At 38.1% G+C, this 18,607-nt stretch overlaps 1 protein-coding gene and 1 pseudogene across 1 annotated transcript in view; both read left to right on the top strand.

Annotated features, from left to right (window-relative positions):
• Positions 1-18,607, top strand: part of TWSG1 (twisted gastrulation BMP signaling modulator 1) — a 152,076-nt gene that overhangs the window by 76,548 nt on the left and 56,921 nt on the right. The gene's annotated exons all lie outside the window — the stretch shown is intronic.
• LOC138170764 (U6atac minor spliceosomal RNA) lies at positions 5,079-5,175 on the top strand (annotated as a pseudogene).

The following is an 18,607-nucleotide window of genomic DNA, read 5'->3' as shown; positions in this document are numbered from 1 at the left end:
GCACGTCCATGGGGCATGGGAGATCTTTAAATCCCATAACCCTTACACCATGAAGAGTGGCTTCTGCTCTGATTCTAGGGGTACACCTGTGAAGGCTGCACTTATGATGGTGCTTCCATTTAACAATGTTCTAGTAAACACAATTAGCTCTTTGAAAAGTTTTATAGGAAAAGAAAAGGTATTTGTTTAGTAAACATACTAGCTTTAAAATTATTACCCATATAAATCTGGAGCACGCTCTCCTACAAATACACACGGTATCCATAGGAAGAGTGGTTTCTAACCTGAGAGTATGTTGGTGGCAAGCCTTACTGTAGGACACATGAGCAGCAATGGCAAACTGACAACTACGGCGGCTGGAAATCCTTTTCTCTTCATGCTATCCTTACACTGCTCCCTTGGTCCAGGGACTCTTCTCAGCAGATTGATCATCTGAGTTCCCAGAGTCTACTCTTGTAGGCTTCACTGTGGAGCTAGGGTATTTTCTTAGCAGTTTATAGCTGTCTGTCTTTTCTGCTGCCAAGGGTCCCATTCTTCCAATCCACTTCACCCCTCAGTGACTTCATTCCCTCAGTTGTGCCTCAAACGCTCTCAAACTAATTGTTCTTCCTTCTTCCTTCCCTATTCTTTGCAGGGGACGGGCTATGAGGTTTATTCCAAGCTCTTGAATTGCTGGATGGAATATCTCCCTTTGGGAGGGTCACTATTAGACACCTGTGGAGCAAGGTATAGGTCCATGACCTATATGCTTCACCTAGTCATCTGCATGCCCGTCACTATCATGGGAATGAAACCTTCCTTGCTTCCCCAATCTCCACATAACTCCTGTGAAGTTTCACTGGCCTAGTCCTCGAAATGAATCTTGGAGGCAGAGATTGATAATCAGGATTTTAACAGAAGAAGGAATTGCACTTTTTATTTTTAATTAATTATTTATTTTTAGTTTTCAGCTTTAATTTCCACAACATTTTGAGTTCCAAATTTTCTCCCCATCTCTCCCCTTTCCCCATCCCAAGACAGCATACGTTCTGATTACCCCTTTGCCTAGTCTGCCCTCCATTCTATCACGCCCCCATCCCTGTTCCCCTTACTTTCCTGTAGGTTAAGATGCCCAATTGAGTGTGTATGTTATTTGCTCATTAAGCCAAACCTGATGAGAATAAGGTTCACTCATTCCTTCTTCCCCTCCATTGTGAAAACTTTTTCTTGCTTCTTTTACATGTGATAATTTACCCCATTCTATCTCTCCCTTTCTCCTCCTAGTATATTCCTCTCACCCCTTAATTTTTTTGTTTAGATATCATCCCTTCACATTCAACTCACCCTGTGCCATCTATCCACCTGTCTGTCTGTCTGTCTATCTATCTATCTTATTCCCTCCAACTGCCCTTATACTGAGAAAGGCCTCATGACTTACAAATATCATCTTTCCGTGTAGGAATGTAAACAGTTCAATTTTAATAAGCCCCTTATGATTTCTCTTTCCTGTTTACATTTTCATGCTTCTCTTGAGTCTTGTATTTGAAAGTCAAATTTTCTATTCATCTCTGGTGATTTCATCCAGAGTGCTTGAAAGTCTTCTATTTCTTTGAATTTACATTTTTTCCCCTGAAGTATTATGTTCAGTTTTGCTGGGTAGGTGATTCTTGGTTTTAATCCTAGCTCTTCTGATCTCCAGAATATCATGTTCCAAGCCCTTTGATTCCTTAATGTAGAAGCTGCTAGATCTTGTGTTATCCTGATTGTGTTTCCATAGTACTCAAATTGTTTCTTTCTGGCTGCTTGCAATATTTTCTGTGTGACCTGGGAACTCTGGAACTTGACTATAATATTCCTAGGAGTTTTCTTTTTAGGATGTTTTTCAAAAGGTGATCAGTGAACTCTTTCACAATTTCTATTTTACTCTCTGGTTGTAGAATATCAGGGCAGTTTGCCTTGACAATTTGTTGAAAGATGATGTCTAGGCTCTTTTTTTGATCATGGCTTCCAGGTAGTCCAGTAATTTTTAAATTATCTTTCCTGGTTCTATTTTCCAGGTTTTTCCAGTGAGATATTTCACATTGTCTTCTGTTTTTTCATTCTTTTGGTTCTGTTTTATAATATCTTGATTTCTCATAAAGTCATTAGCTTCCATTTGCTCCATTCTAATTTTGAAGGAATTATTTTCTTCAGTGAGCTTTTGGATCTCCTTTTCCATTTGGCCAATGCTTTTAAGGCATTCTTCTGCTCATTAGCTTTTTGGAACTCTTTTGCCATTTGATTTAGTCTATTTTAAGGTGTTTTTTTTTCAGTATTTTTGGTAATCTCCTTTAGCAGGCTATTGACTCATTTTTCATGATTTTCTTGCATTACTTCCATTTCTCTTCCCAATTTTTCCTCTATTTCTCTTGCTTGATTTTCAGAAATCTTTCTGAGCTCTTCCATGGCCTGTAACCAATTTGTATTTTTCTTGGAGGCTTTAGATGTAGGAGGTTTGACTTTGTTGTCTTCTTCTTTTTGTGTGTTTTGATCTTCTTTGTCACCAAAGAAAGATTCTATAGTCTGATTTTTTTCCTCTGTTTGCTCATCTTCCCAGCCAAATACTTGACTAACTCTTTTTTTCCTGATTTTTGGAGGGGGGAAGGCAGGGCAATTGGGTTTAAGTAACTTGCCCAAGGTCACATGGCTAGCTAGTAAGCATTAAGTGTCTGAGGCTGGATTTGAACTCAGGTCCTCCTGACTTCAAGGCTGGTGCTCTATTCACTGTACCACCTAGCTGCCCCTGACTATCCTAACTCTTTGTCAATGTAGGACTCTGCTTCCAGTGAGGGTGGGGATAGGAGTGGCTGGTACTGTCTCAGGCTTCAGGGGTTTTTTACAGCTGTTTTGAAAGAAACTTCTAGGGACCTGTAAATTTTCAGCTCTTCCAAGGTAGTATGTTCAAAGGAGAGGAGTTTACTCCTCTCCTGGCCTGTGTTATGGTCTGTGAGTAACCCCAAGCACTTTTTTTTTTGCCTTGGTACTGTGAGGCGTATTCATTCTCCACTGGTGCCACAAGCTCCACCATGCCAGCACTTTTCCTCACCCCAAGACTGTGACCCAGATCCAAGCAGGGCAAAGCAAGAGAATCCTATCTCAGAGTCAGCAAAGAGATCCCTGCAATCGTCCTTTGATCAGCTGCTCAATCCCCCCACTGTCTGTGGGCCCAGAGCTCTGGAAGCAGCTACAGCTGCTGCTGCCGGGGCAGCCACAACCACCTCCACCACCCCAAGGCTGGGACTAGACCACACTCCTCTTTCACCCAGTCCTACTGAGTTTTCCCACTGACCTTTGATGTCTTTGGCATTTGTGGGTTGAGAAGTCTGGAAACTGCCACAGCTGCCAGTGTTTCAGTCTCCTGAGGCCTGCTGCAGCCTGTCCATGCCAGCAAGACCCATGCCAAACTGCGCTCTGCTTCCAGCCCAGTGCAATAAACCCTTCCTGTCGACCTTCCAGGCTTTCTTGGGCTATAGATGTGTTTCACTCTGTCATTTTGTGGGTTTTGTAGCTCTAGAATTTGTTTAGAGTCATTTTTTTTACAGGTATTTGGAAGGGTTCGGGAGAGTTCAAGGAAGTCCCCACTTTTACTCTACCATCTTGGCTTACCCACCCCCCCAGGAGTTGTTTAGCCCCAAGTCAAATTTCTGTGAACTATGATTCTGCATAAGGAATAAGTTGATTGTAAGAATATACTCAGAGTCAATGATGAAGGGAAAGACTCAATAGAAACCAAAATATTTATTGCAGCACTTCTTGTAGTAGCAAAAAAACAAAACAGCAGATGCCCACTGATGGAAGAAACCCTAAAAAATTGTGGCACATTATGATGAATACAGTGAAGCATAAAAAGAATTATTTGAACTAAGACAAAGGAGAGTGAGCATAACTAGGAAAACAATATATACAATGATTATAACAATATAAGTGGAAAAAATAACTTCAAAAAATTGAAATTGAATGCTGTAAGATTATATGGACTAAATATGTCCCCAAAGACACAGAAGGTGGCATTAATTTCCCCCTCTCCCATACCACACACATTTCTTTGCAGGGGTAGGTAAAAGACTGTAGGTATAGAATATTATGTAATAGCTAATTTTTTTTTAATATATTCATTTGTTTTAGTGAATTTTTTTACCTTTATTTTGTTTTATATGAAGTGGTTCTCTAGCAGGGAGAGGTGAAAATATATCAGGAAATTTAAGTGATGTGAAAACTAATTTTTTAATAGACTCAGTCTTAGCCAGGGGTACTCTTGAGATTTCTGTTGGTTGCCTACTTACATGTGGAGGCTCATAGCCATTGGCCATACAATAAAGAAACAATACAATACACAGAAGCAGAGTATAGATGCAATACAGAAAAGAGCAGTGTGAGGACATCACTAGAGGATAGAGACAGCACTGTATATGTTTAAGATCCTTCCTATAGAAGATCTAAACTCTCTCGAGAAGGGTGAGGGGAGGGAGGGAGAAAGGGAGAAAGAAGAGCGAGAGGCCATTCAATACTGGTCATTAATGATATCTTGTTGAAGGTTACTAAGGGTGCTATTTGTTCACTTTACATGAAAAGTAGATATAGATATGCTGTCTACCATAAGCATGCATCCAGAATTAGATGTAGAACTTCCTGAGGTTTGTCAAACCACTTAGTACTTGTGTGACTATGGGCAACTTAACCTCTCTGAATCTCAGTTTTCTCATCTGTAAAATGTAAAAAAAAAAAAAAAAACCAACTCCAACTATAAGCTTTCAATAAGGAATTAACTGTGAGGGAGAGATTCCTTTTATCTAGGTTGCCAAGAGGGAATGAGAGAGGATAACTGCAGGAAATTTGGGAAAAAGCAGTGGAGCCTGAAGGCAGTGTATCTGACCTTGGCCTTTGTGATCAAGAAACAGGGCAGAAGATGTTTAATGGAGTGGAAAACAGCCAGGCTCCATCTGGGGCAGCTACTATCCTCTTCTACAGAGGACAGCCAAGACTATAGCAGCTCCCTTGGAAAAAGAGTCTTATCCACAATGGATTCTCTTCTTTCAGCTGTAAAGCACAATGTTTGAAAGGTTATATATGAAAACCAAGGTGAGCACTCCCCTTGATAAGGATGGAAGAGGTCAGTTGGGGCATTGCCACCTATTCTATGGCATCTAACCATGGTTTGGGTTTTTTTTAACAATGAAGGGGAAAACAGGATAAGGGGAGGGCAATACACTAACCTCACTCTCATCTGAACTGGTTAAAGGAGGAACAAATACACACACACACACACACACAGTATTGGCTATAGAAATTCATCTTCCCAACAGAGAAGGAGGGGAAAAGGCTAAAAAAAAAAAAAGGAAGGTGATAATACGAAGGATAGATTAGAGGAGGCAGTGGTCAGAAGCAAAATAGATATTTGAGGAGAGAGCAAGGTAAAAAAGAAAACATAAATAGGAGAGGATAAGTTGTAGGAAAATACACACCAATTGTAACTATAAATGTGAATGGGATGAACTCACCCATAAAATAGAATGGACTCTTAACAGTATGTTGTTCACTAGAGATACACTTGAAAGACAAGGACATACACAGTTAAAATAAGGGACTGGAGCAGAATCCATTTTGCTTTAACTAAAGTTTAAAAAAATGTCGGGTAGCAATTATGATCTCAGGCAAAGCAAAAGCAAAATTGACCTAATTAAAACAGATAATCAGGGAAATTACATTTTGCTAAAAGGTACCATAGACAGAGAATTAATATTGATAGTAAACATATGTGCTCCAAATGGCATAGCATCCAAATTCATGAAGGAAAAATTAAATGGGTTACAAGAGGAAATCATAAAACTATAATAGTGGGGCACCTCAATTTATCCCTCTCAGACCTAGGTAAATCTAACCATAAAATGAACAAGAAAGAAGTTAAGGAGATGGATAGAATTTTAGAAAAGTCAGATATGATAGCCTTCTGGTAAATATTGAATGGGAATAGAAAGCTATTTCTTAGCTATGCATGACTGAATTAATAGAATCCTATTGTGCTATAAAAAATGAGATAGTTTCAGAGTTATCTGGGAAAACTTGTATGAACTGATGCAAAATAAACTGAGCAGAACCAGGAGAATAATTTATTCTAACATCAGTGTAACCCTTGTCCCAAAACTTACTGGTATGGGACTCTATTGGTGGAGATGAATGCCCTGCCATGCATGTGGATCAGGAACAAATTGGGAGCAGCGGAGAGCTCCAGCCTTCCTCAGTGTTCTTGGGGACTCTTCAAGCACAGAGCCACTTCTGGCACTTCTAGCTTCCAGCTCTGGGAAAAATGGAAGAGTCCAAGCGCAATTCAGATTGCTGAAGTTTCTGGGAAGACATGAGAAGAGCTGGTGGTCTCCATTGTGTTCCTATCCCAACTTGCTACTCCAGAAACTTCAGGGAACTTCCCTTTGGATGAGATCTAGAAACTTTCAATTGAGCAGAGTTATATTATTCCCAGTGAGAGAGATTTCCTTCATTTTGTACTGTCTGGCATATATTCTCCTGTGTATGCCTTCTCTAATTTCTGTTTTGCTATGATTTATTATGGGTTTTTCATTGCTACTCACTATGTGTATTCATTGTGGAACTGGTATTAGGTCGGAAAGGGCTGAAGTCTTGGATATAGAGTTTGGAATCCTCTCCCCACAATAATAATTACAAAGCAATCAGAACTTAGTTTGAACCCAATCATATCCCCTAAACTAATAAAATTTAAGGGAGCAGATAGATATCTAGGCTGGTACCATGCTCTCTCCTAGGAGATCAGTGATAACCTTCAGGCCCAACTTTTTGCTTCCCCTCCTAACAGCAATTAAAGTCTCCTTTGGAGAAGAGTCAGGGAAGAAGAAGCTAGAGATGTCTATATTTTTTTAAATTTTTAATTAATTTTTTGTTTTCAACATTCACTTTTGTGATTTTGAGTTTAAATTTTTACACCCTCTTTCCAAGATGACATGCAATCTGATATGGGCTATATATGTACAATCATAGTAAACATATTTCCACATTAGTCGTGTTGTGAAAGAAAAATTAGAACAAAAGGGAAAAAACTTCAAGAAAGAAAAAAAAGAAAATAGTATGCTTTGATCTGTATTCAGACACATAGTTCTTTCTCTGAATGTTCTAAAGTCAATCATGAGCAGTGCTTCTGAGGATTGCTGCTGTGAATAACTAAGGTTCTAATCACATAGTATAGTGAACTCTCTATTCAGCAACAAACTAAAGCATAACAAGAAACTAAAGCATGTTGTTCACAACAACATATAACAACTCATTACTAAGGTGGCCACATAGTCTCAAACAAAACATATCTTTCAGTAAGCTTCAATCAATACACAGTATCCAAGTGAAGTCTTCTTTCATCTTGATTTGAGACTGGCTTCCAATCATCCTTAAGGGGTAATCTTCCTTAAGGGGTGGCGGAAGGTATAAATACCATCCACCCCTAGGTCACAGTAAGTCACAATCTCATCAGTCAATACAGAGTACCCTAGTAAAGTCCTCTTTCATCTTTACTCAAGATGAGAGGCTTCCAAACCCCTCAGCTCCTCTTCCATGGACTGATCACTCCAGCTCTGGCTTGTATACACATGATTCTTGCCTGGATTCACATGTAGGCAGCTCTCCACTACAGTTCTATCTCAGCTTATGGAACTGCTCCACTCCAAGCCCTTTGCAGTCTCTGTTCCTAGGAAGACAAAGCTTAACAGAACTACAACAATAATTATACATGTTACCGGCACAATCATCTCAATTCACCTTCTGTCTGACAAAGTAACACAAATCAACAGACAAGGCTTCTGTCTGAGAAATCAAACACAAATCAATAGTAAAGTCCTCTTTCAGGACTTATGTAACAGTAGTTAAGTCCTCTTTCAACAGACAGAATTCTTCTGTCTGACAAAGTAATATCAACAGAGTGCCAATATCAGAAACAGTCTCTCTTAGCTCTGCTTGAGCTTTTCTCTGCTCTGCTCCTTCCTGTTCCACCCTTCCTGTTCTGCTCTTTTGGCAAGCTCCTCCCACCATGGGCTCCATGTGATTACAATAGGCCTATTAAGGGCAGGGAAGGTCTTCAGATTCCCTTAGGTCTATTAAGGACAACACAATGTATACTGTTTCCAACAAAGACTTGATATAATCAAAGGCTAGGCTCAAAGGCAGTTGAATAGCTGAAACAAGCAACAAAGTACTACTTTGCTTGCCATTGCAATGTGGATAGCATTTTCCATCATGGATCTTTTGGAATTGTCTTGGATCATTGTATTGCTGAGAAGAACTTATCATAGTTGATCATTGCACAATGTTGCTGTTACTGTGTGCAATGTTCTCCTGGTTCTGCTCACTTCACTCAGCATCAGCTCATGTAAGTCTTTCCAGGTTTTTCCGAAATCTAATAGAGATGTCTATTCAACCTCCCTTCAAGCCATATAATGACACCCCTATGCTACATGTTGGGAGACAGGTGCTCAAAATACATGGTGCTTCATTACACATTATAAGGGGTGCTCACTCTACATATGAATTTGTAGGTGCTTTGTATTAAGTTATTTATACCTTTCATAATCCTTTATTGTCTATCTACTAGTTTAATGGGTTTTTTGCATTTCCATTTCAGTTGGAGGCCTTCACAATGAATTTCAACTATTTTTTTCTGTGTCATTAATATTTCTACAAATATTAAACTAGTAAGGTGCTCAGGTAATATTTCTCATCTGTTTTGGAGAGTGGCTTAAATCACAAGTGTATATTAAAATTTCTGAAGGGAAAAATTTTTGGAGCTTTAATAAAAAGTTAAAGGTTAATAATAACAACAACAATAATAATGGTTAGTAAAGAGTATTTTAAAAGATTTATTATTATAATGTTACCATTATGTCCTCATATAGCTCCTTCTAGATGCTCAAATAATTACTTAACACAAATAATTACTTATTTCTACATTTTTTTCTTCTCATACTAATTGTATGTTACTTGAAACTCTTCTTCATTTAGAAATTTAGTAGTTATTTTTATTAGATTTCTTTCCTTCCTTCTTCCATGACACTTTTTGGCATCCAAAAAAGGGTAAAAATATTCAGATCCAATATAATTCATCACTGGAGGACCCAAAAGGAAAGTGTATTTATTTATAGTTCCCTCTTTTCAAAGTGTAAGACAATTATGCTTTTTTTTCTTTTTGGAGGGGGGAAGGAAGGGAATTTGGGGTTAAGTGACTTGCCCAAGGTCATACGTCTAGTTTTGTGTTAAATGTCTGAGGCCAGATTTGAACTCAGGTCCTCCTGACTCCAGGGCCAGTGCTCTATTCATCGTGCCACCTAGCCACTCCCTGACAATTATGCTTAATGTTTCTTCTATTTAATGAGGATCTTACCATTTACTTCACTTTTGGAGTAAGTCCAAGGATATGTTGCATATTTTCATAACCATTTGGGTTTGCTTCTCGTTTAAGTGTCTTTTTCTACTGAAATTCAATATGGAGTTTTGTTCCTTAGGTTGATGATTGCGGTTGGATTCTTCAACCCTCCAAAAAATTCTTTTGAGATACTGTTTTTTAGTCCTTTATAACTAGAGCCTTATATAAATTTCAGAATGAAGAATAAATTATCACTCATGAAAACAAGATAATTTTATGTATAGGGCATTTCTAGCCCTCTAATTAGAACCATGATTTAATCTTCAGGGCCCCTCTGCAAAGCTGAGGGCCTTCAGGGATGTGGGTGTTCCTTCTTCCCCCTCTTTTTCCTTCCCTTGCTTCCTCCTTCCCTCCTTTACTCCTTCCCTATCTTCTTTCCTTCCTTCTGTAATGTGGGCATATCTGGACCTTTGGAACACGTCCAGATTGCCTGCCATGAAGGCCTCTATGACCCCTACCACATACATAGGAGTAGCCTCATTTAATTGGCTGCCTGAGCCTTTTAAATTGTTGAGTCTGAGCAGGTTCCATCTTCCCACCACTTCACTCACTCTCTGCTTGGCAGCTCTTACCTACTGCATCTAGATATGGAAGATCACAGTTAACCTATAGTATGAGCACCACAAACTCAACTAGTGAGAAAGGAAAGATTTTCCTTCCCTTGCTCTCTCCCTCTTTTACTAACCTCCTTCAGAGAAATGGGCCTGGGGATGTTTGTTTCTGTTCTGCACCATTTGTCCTCCTCATTTTCAGTTGCTGGAGGTGATCTCCACTAGACTGTGAGCCAAGACTACAGGCAGGGTGATATAGCTACCCAACCATCAGCGAAGCCCTTAGAAGCCAGAGTGCCTAGGACTGGAGCCTAAGGGAGAATTGAACTTGGAACTGGGACAGTATGTTCTATAGTAATTGATTCACTCTATGAACCCAATACCCTTGCCCTCCCCAAAGACTGAGGTGGTATGGGAAGAAGAGGATTATGCCTCCTACAAATTGAGGGAGTAAGTTTTTATATGTGTGATTATATCTTCTGAAGCAAATGTTCCTTTGTAAAGTGAATTTGACAGTGGTTAAATGGAAATGGAATGCAGGGGACCACCCCCTGCACTTGGGAGGGAACACAATTTATGGAGCCTGGAACCATTTGCAGAGAGCCTAAATATCTCCAACCCCCTTAGGGGCATAGGAAAACTTGGGGAGGAGGAAGAGTGAAATCTAACCGAAGTGACCTTCTAGACTGGGGTAAGGACCATGGTAATCAGTGTTACACTTCCTTTCTCTCTTCATTTCTTGCTTTGTTTCTTCCTCCCTCCCTTCCTTCCTCCTTTCCTTTTCTTCCTTCTTCCCTCCCCCTCTTCCTTCATTTCTTCCTTCTTGTCTTCTTTGCCTTTTCCCTCCCTTCTTCTTTCTCTTTCTGTATCTTTCTTTCCTCCTATCCTCCATCTCTCCCTCACTTCCAATTAGTATTTATTGAGTTCCTATTATATATAATGCATTGGGTTAGGGACAACAGGAAATACAAACATGAATAAGATGGCCACTACCTTCTTGTTCTTATAACCACCAAGTCACTTTAGGGAACTTGAGAGGCTTATGAGAAGAATCCTTGGTTAATATACATAACTTTGGGAGAACTTTTCTGTCTTCATAGGCCAACAAAAAAAAACTTTATGAATATCCAACTGATTTATTTTAAACATAAGAAAGCATTATATATATATATATATATATATATATACAGATATTTTTGGAGGCAACTGGGGTTAAGTAACTTTCTCAGGGTCATGCAGCTAGTAAGTGTCTGACTCAAGATTTAAACTCAGGTCCTCCTGACTCCAGGGCCAGTTACTCTATCTACTGTGCCACCTAGCTGGTGGCATTATTAATTAAGAAAACATTATTAATGAAGTCTTTTAACTTTGAAATTGATAGTAATTCAGCCCAACCTAGACAAGCCCAAAATTTCCTTTTCATTACAAGGAAAAAGATTGACTTACCATTCGTTGTGTCCAAGATTTCAAGTAGAATGTTTAACCTATTTAAAAAACAGTTTTTAAAACATTTAATAATTGTAGATTATTCTTATCTCTTCATTAAAGCAGGAAAACAGAATTGCTCATTGATACCAGTTTGACAGCCTTCATGGTTTATCATCACTTGAAAATAATAATATTCCTTTTAAAATATTCTGCAAATCAAACTTTTTTACTAACCAATGTTTAAATGCAAATTAATATGGCAGTAAAGGAAATTTTGTTGCTTGTTTTAGACTTGGAAAAACTCAAACCTTCTAAAATTCATAGCAAGAAAATGTAAAATAGTTTCCAGTTAGGGATAACTGTAGTTAATAAAGATGTTAAGATCAATGGCTACGTGAAAATACTATATCCAATGGAAAATTTACATATAGCACTTAGCACAGAGCCTGGCACATAGTAGGCACTTCATAAATATTTATTCACTTGTTCTTGATACAACCTCCAATCACCGTTCGCTTTTTGGGGCAATCAGGTCACAAGTTTTCAGATGCAATACCCATTTGTCTATGATTTATAATAATTTTATCACCTAAGCTGAGCCTATGATTTTATCAGTGTAGGGGACTCCTGGTGAGGAAACTCCCTCCAAAGATACTGATCAGTTGCTCCCCTGGTCTGGAGTCTAAGAGAGCTGTCTGGGGCCACAGAAAGGTTAGACAACTAAGGTCATACAGCCAGAACTTGAACTGGGTTATTCTGACCCTGAAGCAGACCCTGTATAACCACTATACCCCCAGTGCTTGGACTTGGACTTGTGAGCTCAGTCCGTCAATATTGTTCCTTGGGAAGTAGAGGAAATGGCTAAACCTATCGTTTCATTAATAAGGAGCTTTAGAGAGTTTCCTGGGGGCACTAAGAACCCAACACTTGCCCAGAATCACTTGGCCAGTGTAGATCAGAGGCAAGACCTGAACCCAGGTCTTCCTTACTCCAAGGCAGGCTTGCTATCCATCCCTGCTTATTGATAAAGACTTCCAGCAGCCATGAAAGTGACTGAAGCAGGTGCTAGGGAGCACTTAGAGCTTGGTCAGGCATCCAAGGTGCATCCCAGCCATCACTAGTCATCTTGACTTTTGTCCTACCACTGAACTTTGATTACTCTGGAAGATAGTAAGGCTGATGGCTTTGTGCGACTCTGCCTCACTTAAGTCCAATTTACCTGTGAGTTAAGACATCACCCCAGGATGTCATTGGTCCTCTTTGAAAACAAAGAACAAACAATAATAATTGATATAGTGTCTTAAAAATTATTAACAAAGTGATTTTCTCATGCTAGCTCTATGAGGTAAATATAGATGATCTAAAATATCAAAAGAAATGTGACCTATCATTCCTACCACCCAATGATTCCTTTCTGCATGCTGCCTTTGTGGAGGAATTCACAGGGTACAACATAATTGATATTTACCTAAGGTACTACCTCTGTGGATGTCCGGTTTACCAAATCTGTCAGAACTAGCCATGAAATAGGGTGGACTTCCTCTTGTATGTTCCATTTTAGTCTTAAAAATCTCAAAAGAGAGTTGAAAAAAGGACAAACGTACTAGCGCACACACAGAGCTTCTAAAGATTAACTCTCATTTTCATCTAGAGAATAAAAGAAAGGAACAAGAAAGGCAAAATAACTAGAGCCTGGCAGCCAAGCTCCATTTAAAATTTGTGAAACCTCATTGCTTCTACTGCTCTGTTGCTTCCTCTTGTCCCAGATAAAATCACTCCCATGTCATTCTTGACCTGTAATTCCCCAGATGTTGTCAGTTGTGTTACTGTGCCTAAAGCATTTAGATAGTTTGGTACGTTTGGCAATATTAGAACCCTCTCAAGGGTCAGGGAGAAGGATGCACCGAAATGCAATCATTTTTAAAAGATAATTGTTGATTTGTTAATAAGACAAACATTATATATCAGGATGTTTACAACTCCTCCTTTTGTGTGTTGCTCTGAATAGACACCCACAGATCCCTTTGAAGGGACCTTTTTACACTGACATAGAAAGCTGTACAAAGACCTATTCTGTGTGGCCTGGGGAGCACAGCCTCTGAGGCAAATACGCCAAGCAGGTGGCAGGCAGCCAGACAGTATTAATGTGGCCGGATCCCTGAAGGATTAGGCTCTAAGGCTCCAGAAATGAATCTGAGCAGTAGAAACAAATTCCCTTTGCTGATTAGGAATCTTGAACAAAATTCAAGAGGTGCAGGTGTCAAATATACACAGAAGTCTACATTTTAAAAGGGAACAGCAACTAACTTGCGTGGGAGGAAAAGCAAAGGTGTTTAGTGAAGCTTTCTGTAATGGCCAGTTGCTTTTTTTTTCTTAGTCTGCACAAATCACCTCATAATCATATATTGACAAAGTAACTGACTTTTCTTTTTTCCCTTTTCTTTGGTTTCCTAGGGAAGAAAATATAACTGAAAGGAATAAAAGAGGAGAGTTCTAATATTTAGAATGTATGTGTAACTTCTGAAAATTTGAAACTAAAATGTCAGTGATTTCTCCAAGCAACTAGACCCTAAAAATAGATAGATTTGACATTGAGCAAGCACATATAGGGTAGGACAAGATGGTTGGATGAATGAAATGAATAGGAAGGGATGGATGGATGGATGGATGGATGGATGGATGGATGGGATGATGAATGATAAGAGAGATAGAATGGAATTATTGAAAGGGAGAAGGAATGGAATAGATTGGATGAATAAGATAGGATTAATGTTTGTTTGTTTTTTATGTTAAAGCTTCATTTAGACCAAACACAAGTTGAAGTAAAAAATAAAACCCTAGAACTACAAATAGGGCCCTCCTCTCCACAAATGTCAAAGGAATATACCAGGTATTTAAAAGGGGGGGGCGTTTTGTAATAAATGAGTCCAATTTATTCTGATGTATTTGACTATAGATTAGAATCCAAATTCTTCCATGATAGTAGAATTTTGTAATATTCTACCAAATTACATTTTAAAAGATTCTTCTTTAAAAGACTTATACCCCCACATATCTGTACTACTTCTAATCAGTGGATAACAGAGTATTCATTCAGAAATGCTTGGACTGATTTCTGCTCAGATAAAATTCTGACTCCCTCTTAGGGTAATGAATCATGGGAGCTGCTGGAGGAACAGCATTTCTGCCCCAGCCCAGGCAGAGCTTGGGCCATCCTGAGATCTGATCCAAGGGACTGAATTTCCGCCTGAGGATGAGTTTTTTTAGTCACTTTGTGAGAGAACAGAAACAGAGCAGTCTAAGAGATACAGAGTGTGAGATGGAGTAGCAAAGAAGACTGTAGGGGATGGAGCAGAAGAAAAGAAAAGGGAACACTAATAAGAGCACCATAGTAATTAGGTCCTTTTGGGAATCTTGTGGTTTGTTCTCCAGCACTGCGCCCTACAGAAGTCTGGCTTCAGGACACATGCCCCACTACATGGAGCAAAGAGCTCAGATTGAAGTGACAAATAAAGAACTAGGGAAAAATGCAAAGAGGTTTTTACCCTTTCTAACTTCCTTTCTAACTTGCCTCTGTGCTTCTACATGATTTTCTTTACTATTTCTTGGTTTTTTTTTTGGGAGGGGGAGAGTGTTTGTTTTTTTGTTTTGCTTTTTGGAGGGGGGAAGGTAGGGCAATTAGGGTTAAGTGACTTGCCCAAGTTCACACGGATAGTTTTGTGTTAAGTGTCTGAGGCTGGATTTGAACTCAGGTCCTCCTGACTCCAGGGCCGGTGCTCTATTCACTGTGCCACCTAGCTGCCCCCTTTACTATTTCTTTAAGCTCTTTTTTAGCCTGATTTTATTTCATGTGAAATCTATATCATCTATGATCAATCACAAACACTTTTACTACATGTCTGTATATTTATATTCCTTACTGGGAAAGGAGAATATGGAGGGTGTCACTGAGTCTTTGGGATACATAGAACTCAAAACAGGTCAGGAGACTAGCCTCCGTCTTGGTGGTCAGATTTTGATTCTTCTCTTAATGCTTCAGAGCTCTAGGGGTGAGAAGATCTTACAATGATAGGTTTTATTGATTTATTTTAAAACTTCTAACATAGTAGAGCCAAACTCAGAAACAGGGACCACTAAACTGTACATAAGGATACCTACAGACTGTAGATTAACTTTAAAAATCACATATTAACATTATATGTCAATATAAACCTAATCTGGATGAGGCCACAATTAGGAATGCCCATCAATGGCCATGTTTGACACATCTGTTCTAAAGTAGTACAGAAAGAAACCCACCTGGAGTAGGGTCATTTTGTCCTTAGGTAAGAGACAGAGATCCAATGGCTGTAGTCAGTTTCAGGTCACTAGCATATGGGATGGGTACTGAGCCTATGATTCTATTGATACAGGCAACTCCCAGGTGAGGAAATTCAACTAATGCAGATTATCACCTTCTCTGTCATTTATAATCTTAGAAAGTCACTTAGAACACTTAAAGATTAAGTGACTTGCTGGGTTGCAAAGCCAGTATATGTCAGAGGAAAAACTTGAACCTGAATCTTCCTGGCTCCAAAGTCAGTTCTTTATGCTGAATCAATTAAAAAATACTTGAAATAATTAGTTAACTCTAGCAAAGTTGCAAGATATAAAAAATCCACATAAGTCATCATTATTTCTATATATTACCAGTAAAGTCAGGTAGCAAGAGATACAGAATTTCCGTTTAAAATTAAATTTTTTAAAATTTCATTTAAAATAGATAATAGAAAATACTTTGGAGTCGACCTGCCAAGACAAACCCAGGAACTATATGAACACAATTATAAAACACTTTTCATACAAATGAAGTCAGATTTAAACAATTGGAAAAATATCAATTGCTCATAGGTAGGCCAAGATAATATAATAAAAGTGACAATTCTACCTAAATTAATTTGCTTACTCAGTACCATACCAATCAAACTACCAAAAAATTATTTAATAGAGCTAGAAAAAATAATAACAAAATTCATCTGGAAGAACAAAAGGTCAAGAATATCAAGGATATTGAAGAAAAAATACAAGGGAAGATGGCTTAGCAGTACCAGATCTAAAACTATATTATCAAGTGTTAATCATCAAAACTATTTGATATGACTAAAAACAGAGTGGTGGATCAGTGGAATAGATTAGGTACACAAGACATGGTACCTATAATATCTATAATATTATATATTATAATAATATATATTATATATACATAATAATAATCTACTATATATAATATATCTATAATAATCTACTCTTTGATAAATCCAAAGACTCCAGATTCTGGGATAAGAACTTACTATTTGACAAAAGCTGCTGGGAAAACTGGAAAATAATATGGCAGAAACTAGGTATAGACCGATTATTTCACACCGTGTACCAAAATAAGGTCAAAATAGGCATATGATTTAGACATAAATTTAGATATAATACCATGCCATACCGTAATAACATTTAGTCATAATACTATATGCAAATTAGGACAGCAAGGATTAGTTTACCTGTCAGGTTTATGGTGGAAGAATTTATGGCAAAGCAAGAGATAGAGAGCATTATGACATGCAAAATGGATAATTTTGGTTATATTAAATTAAAAAGCTTTTGCATAAACAAAACCAATGCAACCAAGATTAGAAGGAAAGAAGAAAGCTGTGGGGAAAATTTTGCAGCAAGTGTCTCTGTTAAAAGACTCATTTCTCAAATATATAGGGAACTGAGTCAAATTTATAAGAATACAAGTCATTCCCCAATTGATACGTGGACAAAAGTTATGAATAGGCAGTTTTCAGATGAAGAAATTAAAGCTATCTATAATCATATGGGAAAAAATGCTCTAAATCACTTGATTAGAGAAATGCAAATCAAAACAACTCTGAGGTACCACCTCACACCTATCAGACTGGTTAATATGACAGGATAAGAAAATGATAAATGTTGGAGAAGATGTGGGAAAATTGGGACTCCAATGAATTTTTGGTGGAGTTGTGAACTGATCCAGCCATTCTGGAAAGCAATAGCATACCCTTTGATCCACCAATACTAGGTCTGTATCCCAAAGAGATCATTAAAAAAAGAAAAGGACCCAAATGTACAAAAATATTTGTAGCAGCTCTTTTTGTGATGGCAAAGACGTGGAAATTGAAGTGATGACCATCAATTGGTGAATGAATGGACAAGTTGTGGTATATAAAGGAATACTATTGTGCTATAAGAAATGATGAGCAGGCTGATTTCAGAAAAACCAGGAACGACTTACATGAATTGATGCTGAATGAAGTGAGCAGTACCAGGAGAACATTGTACACAGTAACACTGTGTGATGACCAACTGTGATTGACTTAGCTCTTCTCAGCAATACAATGATCCAAGACAATTCCAAAAGGCTCATGATGAAAAATGCTATCCACATCAGAGAAAGAACTGATGGAGTCTGAATGCAGATCAAAGCATACTATTTTCACTTTGGGGTTTTTTTTAATGTTTTTTTTTTCCTTTTGTTCTGTTTCTTCTTTCACAACATGACTGATGTGAAAATGTTTTACATTATTGCACATGTATGACCTATATAAGATTGCTTAGCATCTTGGGGAGGGGGAAGGAGAAAGAAGAAGAAAAATTTAGAACTTAAAATCTTTTTTTATAAAGACAAATGTTGAAAATAGTATTACATGCAATTAGAAAAAAATAAGATCTATTCGTTTAAAAAATAAATAAATATTTTAGAGCAATTGGGGCTAAGTAACTTGCTCAAGGTTACACAGCCAGGTGTTTCTGGGTGGATGCTAAGTAAATAAATATTTTAAAAAGTAAACAAACAAGTGTATTAAAGGTAGGCAGCATGATATAGTAGTGCAAGGGTTGGGTCAAAACCATTCTCCCCCATTTTAGTTTCGTTTAACTAGTTGAGAAAATATCTCAATCAGTCAATAAAAAGAACTTAGATTAAGTATAAAAGTTCAGGTAGACCAAGGAAACTTGATCATACCTCATCAATCCTCTATAAATTATCCATCAAGTTAAGATAATGGAAATATCATAAATTGGAGTGAGCGTAGAGTTCTAGATGAACGTCACCCAACCCCAAAAAAACTGCCTGGGTAAGGAAAAGAGAGATCTTAACTTTGAATTTGGCAAGGTCTTCTTTCCT

The sequence above is a fragment of the Petaurus breviceps genome, unplaced genomic scaffold (assembly GCF_028583685.1).
Source record: "Petaurus breviceps papuanus isolate PSGF00001 unplaced genomic scaffold, PetGlider_PUasm1.0 38, whole genome shotgun sequence".
Lineage (NCBI taxonomy): Eukaryota > Metazoa > Chordata > Mammalia > Diprotodontia > Petauridae > Petaurus > Petaurus breviceps.
Note: the sequence above shows the minus strand (reverse complement) of the source record. Positions and strands in the feature narration are given on the sequence as shown.